This window comes from Heterocephalus glaber, unplaced genomic scaffold (assembly GCF_053883595.1).
Source record: "Heterocephalus glaber isolate CG9 unplaced genomic scaffold, H.glaber_assembly_v1.0 deba00000281, whole genome shotgun sequence".
NCBI lineage: Eukaryota > Metazoa > Chordata > Mammalia > Rodentia > Bathyergidae > Heterocephalus > Heterocephalus glaber.
Window position 1 is genome coordinate 37,707,708 of NW_028258139.1, and position 10,811 is coordinate 37,718,518.

Here is a 10,811-nt window from a genome sequence, read left to right on the forward strand (position 1 = left end):
AATCACATAGAAAGGAAAGCCTATCAGAATCACAGCAGATTTCTCAACAAAAACATTCAAGTCAAGAGGAGTCTGGAGTTAAGTATTTCAAGCCCTAAATGAAAACAATCTCCAAGCCAGTATGATGTAGCCTGGAAAACTATCTTTAAAAATTGATGGAGAAATAAGACAATTTCATAACAAAGAACACCTGAGGAACTTCATGAATACTAAATCAGCACTCCCAAAATTTCTAAACAATATACTACAAAAAGACAAGATTACAACCCCATGAAGCCCAACAGAATGAAGCAACCAGGCAAGGAAATAAATTATATGGAAAGGGAAAAGAAATAAAAGAGCCAACAATAGGAAAATTTCATGACAAGGAAAGTCAATACATTTCAGTTATGATCATCAATGTTAATTGTCTCAACCAGTCAAAATAAATAGTCTGGTAGAATGTTCCAACAATATGCTGCATACAAGAAACATACTTATTCAAAAAGAAATTCACAGGAAGTTGGGGTTGAAGGGAGGGCAGGGGTAAGGGGAAAAATAAGAACCAAGAGAGATTATGTAAACTTGCAAATTTCTAATGATGAATGTGACTATATTCTCTACATAAAATGTAACAATAAAATAAAATTTAAAAAAAGAAATTGATGGACTGAAAGTCAAAGGATGAAAAACAATACTCCATATGCAAGAATATGGAAAAAAACAGGGATAGCTATCTTATTTGCAGAGTGCATTTCAGACCAAGACTAATTAAAAGAGACAAAGAAGGTCACTACATCCTTGTAAAAGGAACAATCCAAGAAGAAGAAATGACAATCATAATTATATATGCACCAAATACTAGTGTACCAAACTATATAAAATAAATATTAATGGACACAAAAAATCAAATAAGTAGTGAAAAATTGTAGTAGAGGACAACAATGTCCCCACTGTCACAAATGAAAAGAACTAAACAAAAAACAATAATGAAATATTAAAACTGAACCAAACTTTTGAACAAATGGGTGTGTACTGAGTGTTCCATGCCAAAAAGTCAGAATACACATTCTTCTTAGCTGCACGTGGATTTTTCTCCAAAGTAGAACAAATACTACCTAATAGCACACTCCAAAGTAAGTGCAAATGAAATGAGGTTATCCCCTCTATATTATCAGACCATAGCACAATGAAATTGGAGTTCTTTAGCAAAAGAAATGACAAGAAATTTGTAAACACATGGAAATTTAATAACACCATCCTGAAGAATGAATAGGTCACAGATGAAATTAAGATGAAATTAGGCAGGCTCTACAATTAAATATTAAATATTAATGCTAATACAACATATCAAAATTCATAGGACCCAGTGAAACAAGTACTACAAGGGAAATTCATACCAATGAATGCCTATATTAGGAAAAAAGAGTGAGCTCAAATAAACAACCCAGTCCTGAACTTCAAGCTTCTAGAAAGAGAAAATCAAGACAAACCCAAAGCTCATACAAGAAAGGAAATTATATAAAAATCAGAGCAGAAATCAAAGTACTAAAGACTAACAGGAGGATACAAAAAATTGATGAATTGAAAAGTTGCTTCTTCCAAAGAATAAATAAAATTGACAACCTTTAACCAACCTTATTAAACAAGGAAAGAAAAGGCTCAAATCTGTGCAATTAGGAATGAAAAGGGTGAAATTACAACAGATTCAGCAAAAATCAAGAGGATCAGCAATATCTACTTTGAGAATCTGCATTCCAATGAGATGGAAAAGACAGAAAACAAAGGACAGATTCCTAGATACATATGTATTACCACAGTTGAACCACGAAGATATAAAAACTCTGAACAATTCAGTATCAATCAATGCAATAGAAAGTGTAACTACAAACTTACCAAATATAGTTAAAATGGCCATATTTCCAAAACTGCTATATTGATTTAATGCAGTTCCAATTGAAATTCCAGCAGCATATTTCACTGAACTAGACAAAACAGTGCAAAAATTCATTTTGAACCAGAAGAGACCTAGAATAACAAAAGCATTTCTAGTCAACAAAGACAACTCAAGTTGTGTCAAAATTGCCAATTTAAAACTGTACTACAAAGTTACTGTGATAAAAACAGCATGGTACAGGGAAAAAAACAAAAAACAAAAAACCTGACCAGAGGATCAATGGAACAGATTAGAAGATGCAGAAAGAAATCCAGATGTACTTACTTAGCCACCTCATCTTTGAAAAAGAATTCAAACACCTTCACTAGAGGAAAGATACTCTCTTTAATAAATGGTACTGGAAAATTGGGTTTCAACTTGTCATTCCTCAAAGTTGTACTGCAGGGTCAAATAGTTGCTGCAGTTCTATTTGACAGAATTATGCTACATTATACTAAAACAGAAATAGTTTCCTCAAAGTCTTATAGGTTATAATTGCTCTTGGGAAACCACTTATGGAGTTGATTTCTCTTTCTTTTTTAAAAATTTTTTAATTTATATATTTATTGGTACATTTTAGGTATACAATACATTTACATTTATCATTAACTGTTTGTACCAGAACATGATGTATCTTAGTTCTTATTTTTTCTCCCATTACCTGTGCACCCTTCACCCCCTCCACTTTTCCATATTGACACAGATTTTGATTCCATTTTTTTTCTTTCTCATAATTTTTCCTTTCCCTTCTTCCCTTTCCTCTTCCCCTCCTGCCACCTCCAAACCCTTGGACCTTTTTCTATTTCAAATTATCAATTATTCATTTTAATCATTTTCATCCTTATTTACACTTTCAGTTTCCCACACTAGAGAAACTATTTGGGATTTCCACATGTGTGTCCTATTTATTTCACTTAAGAGTATGGCCTCAATATGCATCCATTTAGCTATAAATGTCTCTAGCTTCTCATTTTTTATGGCTGAATAGTACTCCATTTTATGTAAAAAGCACATCTTCTTTATCCAGTTTCCAGTTGATGGGCACTTGGGCTGTTTCCAAGCTTTAGCTATTACAAACTGTGCTACTATAAACATAGGTGCACATATATCGCTGTGGTATGATTCTTTTAATTCTTTGAGGAAGATTCCCAGTAGGGGAAAAGCTGGGCCAAAAGAGACTTGTAGTTCTAGTTCTTTGAGGTATCTCCATACTGATTTCCACAGTGGTTGCACCACTCTACATTCCAAGCAACAATGGAGAAGGGTTCCTTTCTCTCCACACCCCTGCCAGCATTTGTTATTGGTTGATTTCTTGATATCAGCCATTCTTTGTGGGATGAGGTGGAATCTCAGTGTTATTTTCATCTGCATCTCTCAAATGACCAGTGATGTTGAACATTTTTTCATATATTTAATTGCTGTTTTTAATTCTTTGAGAAATGTCTGTTCATTTCAGATGCCCATTTTTGAATCGGGTCTTTGAATTTGGGGGGTCTGATTTTTATATATTCTCGATAGTAGACCTTTGTCTGAGCTACAGCTGCTAAATATTTCTTCCCACATTGTAGGTTGTCTCTTAGCTCTGTTGGTAGTTTCTCTTGCAATGCAGAAGCTTTTTAATATGATGAGATCCCAGTTGTTGATTCTATGTGCTAACTCCCGTGCTACTGAAGATTTGTTCATAAAGTCTTTTCCTATGCCAATGTCATCAAGAGTTCTACCTAACTTATCTTTGAGCAAGTTTAGTGTTTCTGTCTTAATATTTAGATCTTTAATACACTTCAATCTTAGTTTAGTGCATGGTGATAGGTATGGATCTTGTTTTAATCTTTGACAGGTTGAAATTCAGGTTTTCCAACACCATTTATTAAATAGGCTATCTTTCCACCAATGAGAGTGGTTGACTCCTTTCTCAAAAATGAGTTGGGTGAGTATGTCTGGAGTTGTTTCTGCATCTTCTAATCAATTCCACTGATCTTTGCATCTGTTTCTTTGCCAGTACCATGCTGTTTTTTATCACAGTAGCTTTGTAGCACAGTTTCAAGTTGGGGATTGTGATACTGCCAGCCATGTCTCTGTTGCCTAGAATTGTTTCTGTTATTCTAGGTTTCTTCTGTTTCCAAATGAATTTTTGGATTGTTTTCTCTAGTTCTGTGAAGTATATTGTTGGTATTTCAATCAGCATTGCATTAAATCTATATAGTAGTTTTGGAAGTATAGCCATTTTCACTATATTAGTTCTTCCTACCCAGGAACAAAGGATATCTTTCCATTTTCTTATAGCCTCTTTGATCACCTTCTTCAGAGTGCTGTAGTTTTCAGTGTAAAGGTCTTTTGCTTCCTTTGTTAGGTTGATTCCTAGATATTTCATCATTTTAGATGCTATTGTAAAAGTAATTTTTCCCGAATTTCTCTCTCAATGTGTCTGCTATTTGCATATAAGAAGACTACTGATTTTTGAGTGTTGACCTTCTATCCAGCTACTCTATTGAATCTGTCAATTGGGTCTAGAAGACTTTTGACTGAGTTTTTTGGATCTTCTCTTTAAAGTATCATATCATCAGCAAATAACAGTTGCACTTCTTCTTTTCCTATCTTTATTCCTTTTATTTCTTTCTCATTTCTAATTTCTATGAATAATATTTCCAGAACAATAGTGAACAGGAGTTGTGATTTTGGGCATCCTTGTCTTGTTCCTGATTTTAGCATGAACATTTTCAGTTTTTGACCATTTAGTATGATGATGGCTATTGTATTTTCATAGATAGCCTTAATCAGGTTGAGATAAAGGCCTTCTATTCCAATTTTCTGTAGCATTTTTATCATGTATGGGTGTTGGATTTTGTCAGATGCTTTTTCTGCATCTATTGAGATGATCATGTGGTTTTGTCCTTGACTCTGTTAATATAGTATTACATTTAATGATTTACGTATGTTGAACCATCCTAGCATCCCTGGGATAAATTTGACTTGGTCAGGGTGTGTGATCTTCTTGATGACACTCTGTATTCTGTTTGTTAGTATCTTGTTAAGGACTTTTGCATCTATGTTCATTAGGGAGATTGGTCTGTAGTTCTCTTTTTGGGTTGGGTCTTTCCCTGGTTTTGGGATCAAAGTAACACTTGCTTCCCAGAATGAATTTGGAAGCTTTGCTTCCCTTTCAATTTCCTTAATAAGTTTAAAGAGTAATGGTGATAGTTCTTCTTTAAATATCTTGTAGAATTCAGCAGTGAAGCCATCATGACCTGGGCTTTTCTATGTTAGTAAATTTTTTATTACATTTTCAATTTCATTCATTGTTATTAGGGAGTTTAGAATTTCTATATCTTCTTCATTTAATTTTGCCAATTCATATGTATCTAGGAATCTGTCCATTTCTTCTGTGTTTTCCGTTTTGTTAGGGTACAGGTTCTCAAAGTAGGTATTGATGATCCTCTGGATTTCTGCTGGATCTGTTGTGGCTTCACCATTTTCATTCTTAGTTGCATGGATTTGAGTCTTTTCTTTCCTTTTTTTGATAAGATTGGCTAAAGGTTTATTGATTTTATTTATTCTTTCAAAAAACCAACTCTTTGATTCATTGATTTTTTTGTATTGTTCTCTTAGTCTCCGTTGCATTGATTTCTGCTCAGATCTTTATCATTTCCTTTCTTGAAAGACCTTTGGATTTGTTATGCTCTTCTTTTTCTTGGAGCTTGAGGTTCTTCATTAAGTTATTTAACTGAGGTCTCTCTGTTGTCCTAATATGGGCATTCACTGCTATGAATTTCCCATGTAAAATTGCTTTCAGTGTGTCCCACAGATTCCTGTATGTTGTACTGGCATTACCATTTAAGTGAAGAAACTGTATAATTTCTTCTTTAATTTCCTCTGTGACCCATTGGTTGTTCAGGAGGGTGTTTTTCAATTTCCAGGTGTTTGTGGGAGTTTTGCAGTTTCTTACGTTATTGATTTCCAGTTTTATTGCACTATAGTCTGATAATATGCAGGGGGTAGCTTCAAATCATTTACATTTACTTAGATTTGTCCTATGAGCTAGTATGTGATCTATTTTGGAGAATGACCCATGTGTAGCTGAAAAGAATATGTATTCTGATTTTGTGGGGTGGAACACTCTGTAAACATCTATTACATCCATTTGTTCAATAGCTTGGTTTGGTTGCAGAATTTCATTGCTAATTTTTTTTCTAGTTGATCTGTCTATTTGTGATAGAGGGGTGCTGTGTTCCCCCACTAGAATTTTATTAGTGCTTATTTGGTTTTTCATGTTCATTAATATTTACTTTGTATAGTTGGGGGTATTACTATTTGGTGCATATATATTTAGGATTGTCATCTCTTCCTCTCAATTGTTCCCTTCACAAGTATGTAGTGACCATGTTTGTCTCTCTTAATTATTTTTGATTTGAAATCTACTTTGTCTGCAAATAAGTTTGCTATGCCTGCTTTATTCTGGGTTCCTGTCACGTGAAGAATTGTTTTCCATACCTTTACTTTCAGTCTATAGATTTCCTTTTGAGTTAGGTGTGTTTCTTGTATACAGCATATTGCTGGGGTTTGCTTCTTAATCCATTCTGTCAGTCTATTTCTTTTGAGTGGTGAGTGGAGGCCATTAACATTGATAGTTATAATTGAGAGATATTGACTCATCCTTGTCATGATGTTCTACTCTTGTTGGCTCTTTTATATCTTATTTTCCCCCCTTTTGCTTTAGTTTCTTACCTTGCATGTTGGCTTCCCTCTGTTGGGCCTCATGGAGTTGTGACTTTCATTGTCTTTTTCTAGGATATTGCTTAAAATTGTTTGGAGTGCTGGTTTGGTGTTCATGAAATTTCTTTGTTGTGAAAGTTTCTAATTTCCTCATTGATTTTGAAAGATAATTTTGCTGGATACAACAGTCTAGGTTGGAAGTTATTTTCTTTCAGGGGTTGAAATACTTCACTCCAGACTCTCCTTGATTTGAGGGTTTGTGTTGAGAAGTCTGGGGTGATTCTGATGGGCTTTCCTTTGTAGGTGATTTGTTTCTTTTCTCGAACTGCCTGTAGAATTTTATTCTTCTTTTGAGTTTCTGGGATCTTGACTATTATATGTCTAGGTGTAGAATTTTTTTGGTCATGGCTAGTTGGATTTCTATATGCCTCACTTATCTGTACATCCAATTCTCTACCTCTGGCTGGGAAGTTTTCTACTATTACTTCTGTGAACAGTTTTTTTAGGTCAGTTGCACTTTCTCCTGTTTTTTCATGGACTCCTATTAGCCTTATGTTTTTCTTCTTTGTGTCATCTAGCAGCTGTTGGATTGATTTCTCATGGTCCCTTAATGTCTTTAAGAATCTCTGTTTTCATGGTCCTTAACTGCAAATCCTGTCTTCTATATCTGATATTCTGTCTTTAGATTCTCTTAGTCTGCTGTGCATGCTTTCAATGGAGTTTTTAATCTCCTGAATATCTGTTTGAATCTGTTTCATGGATTCCATTTCTTTTTTCTGTTGGGTGATCATGGTTTCCATTTCTTTCTTATGCTGGGCATTCATGGCTTCCATTATATTTCTGATATCATATATATTATCTGTTTCTGCTCTAGAACCTCTAACCATGTCTTTCACTCTGCTCACCATCTCTGTATTTATCTGGGTGATTATTTCTGCTTTGAAATTTTCTAGAGCCTCATGCATCTGCTTTGCTACTTTCTATGCTATCAGTTCAGGGTGTCCAAGTGGTTGCTTATCAGACTTTTCTACCTCATTTCCCCCAGAATTTCCTTTTTGTGGTGCAGAAGCCTGTGTTTCTGCCTTGCTTAAATGTCTTCTCATTTTTTGCTTTTGGTACTGTCCTTGATTTAATTCCTGGGTTGATATTTCAAAATTGCTTAATATAGGTATCTTTGTTGCTTGTGTTTAAAACCCTGGTGGAATAATTGCTTTTCAGAGATGTCTTTCAGGTATAGCTTGTGTTTTGGTTTTGAGACTCTAATGACTCGGAGGCTATTTTATTTTCCTTGTACCAGGAAGGAAAACTAATTAGATCAAACACAAAAAGTTAGCCCCCAAATCATAGTCAGCAATACCATAACATCAAGCATAGCTTAGAAAATGATGATTTGTTGTAGTTATTAATCTATCACATTTAACTATGTGAGTTAAATTAAAACTGAGGACCAACCCAAAATAAGTTTATGGTGAATAAACTCTTCAATATAGCATCTTTCCCCTTTGGGGTGGGGAGTTAAAAGGATTTGGGGAGGGAGGGACAGGTAGAAAGATCAGGAAAGATTAGCAGTGAGGCCAGAAGACACAGGAAGATCACACAAACTCTAAGAATTTGTTAAAGGCAAAAGGAAAAGGCAGAGTGAAAGAAGATGTGAATAGAATCACCTAACAGCTACAGGGAGGCTAATACCGTATGTACTTTCCTTTAAACCTAATGATAATCAAGAGAAGGAAAAAGAGAAGAAAATAAAGGAGAAGTCCAAATTCAGTACAGGAAGGAGCAAATGGGGAAATGAAAAGCAATGTGGGACAGCGAGAGAATAAAGGAGAGTGAGAGACATATATATATATATATATAGAGAGAGAGAGAGAGAGAGAGAGAGAGAAGATAAAAGAAAGAAAAGAAAGGAAAGTAAAAATTTGAAGAGTAGAAAAAGTAAAAATTAAGAATTAAAAATAAGAGAAAAGAGAATTTTTTTTTCTTTTTTGCAAATAGCAGAAAAGAAAAATTATGAGCCTCCTTCAGGGTGTGTCTCTGCTGTCACAGTCGGCAATGTAGGAATCCATGTGCATATAGGAGTCAATGAGTCTCAGCAAGCCAGGAGCAGACCAAGTACAGTGGTCTGATGTGCCTTTATTGTAGAGATTCTCTTTACTTTTCCACTGAGCTTCAGTTTTCATTGAGAAGCCGGAGAAGCCCTCTTTCTGTTAATAACTTCTGGTCTATCTTGTGGCACTCAGGACAAGGGTCTTTATAATCCCCTGTGCCTCTTAGTGTGGGACCAGGTAGCAGAAAAGCCAGAAGGCCAGAGGCGCGGTGGGGGGGAGATTGGGCCTTGGAGGCACCTGAGAGGCTAAGGGGACCTCACTGTTGCATAGGTGGGGCTAGGGACGGCCACAGAACTTCACGCTGCTTGTCTCACCAGTTTATGCTGGTTGGTTGTGCCTGGGACAGCATCTGATGGAGGCGGGACTCCTAGACTCACGTGGGACCTCACTGTGGTGTGCACGTTGCCTAGAATGGCTGCAGAGCTTTCAGCCCCTTTTCTTTTGAGTTTTCATTTTTTTACTTCTCTTTTTTCCTCTGCCTAGTGAATATGAAGTTAGGGACTGGACCACCACACTCCTATGGTGCAATTTCCACCTCTTTTCTTTGTTCAAGTGGTGTTAAGCCCCACAGCCAACTGTAGGGGGTCCAGTCTCCTCCTCTTTTGTTTTCTTGACCAGCCTTAAAGCAGGCCTGTTCTCTCCTATCCTCTGGCTCCCACCGCTTTCTGCTTTCTGCTTTCCGCTTTCCACTTTCCCCATGACCAGGATTGCAAAGGAGCATCTTGCTCCCATGGCTTTGCACCAATCCTGCCTGGGCTGCTCCTGATTTCTCTTTCTAAAAGGATCAGTAACTTTTGTCATCTTTTATCTGTTCCTGTGTGCTTTTCACTTCTGTGAATTATCTGTTGACCTGTTTCATCTATTTGTGTGTATATTGCAGTCTACATATTTGGTCACTGATTTATATAATATTTCCTAGTACACAGTGCATAAAAATCATTTGTTCTTACAAGTATTGCATGATATGTTTGATGAACATTAATTCCATAGTATGTGCAAGATTTTATATTAACTACAAACATTTAATTGTTTTTCTTTTAAATATGCCAGTTGTTAGATGAATGGCATAAAATAATTGTATTGTAAAGTCTTCAAAACTACTTGTAACTAAATTAAATTTTTAAAAATAATTTAATGACTGTGATGGGAGCATATTAGTGTCATGAGACTTATGCGATTGTCTTGTTATCAGTAAAGCCAGCTGCTTTGATCAATTTTAGTGTAAAGTTCATCCATCATATGCAACTTCAAGGAGGGCCTTCTTCATTTTTGTAGTTCAATTTATATATTTCCCATACTTTTTTATACTATTTTCATTGTTGTTTATTATAGTTGTTATAAGAATGTCTAGATTTAAAGGATAATGACAATTATGTCATTTTCAATCAGTGAAAATTTTAATTTTTTCATGTAAGCATTAAGGAGGGAGGAATTGGACAATAGGATACTGAAGAAAGAAGAAAATGAGACATACATTCTAAAGTACATGTTGAATTATTTCAAACTGTCTATCCCAAACATAATGAATTTCATAATGTGTCTAGAAGATAATTTAATGATGCTGTTTTGTTCTGAAAAGTAAGAGGTATATATATTAATGTACATTTGGAAGAATTGAAGGTTCAAGAAGTGTTTTTAGATTATCAGTTCTACATTATTACAATATATAATTGAGAACTTACGTATATTATCAAAGACTAGAAATGATAAGACTAAGATTGTCAGTTTTTAGAGGTCTAGAGGAAACACAAATTAGGATGTGAAATCAAAAACTTTCTCAATAAAATCAATATTATAGAAACAAGCATTTAGTAAATCTTACATTTCTCATTCTATGTATATTCTCTTGAGGAATGACCACAGCAAGAAGAACATAAATGTTTGACAAGTTCCTTTGAGAAAGAGGAGATGATGATGTGGCTCTAACAGAATCAGTCAAGAAGCACTACTGGTGTTCCAAAACCACATAGAATGGTATGTTTCACAAAATTTTAATTACATATTTTCTCCAGAAAAATGATGAAACTATAATATGCTGGATATTTGCAAAATCATAGTTATTCTATGTGAATTTTTTA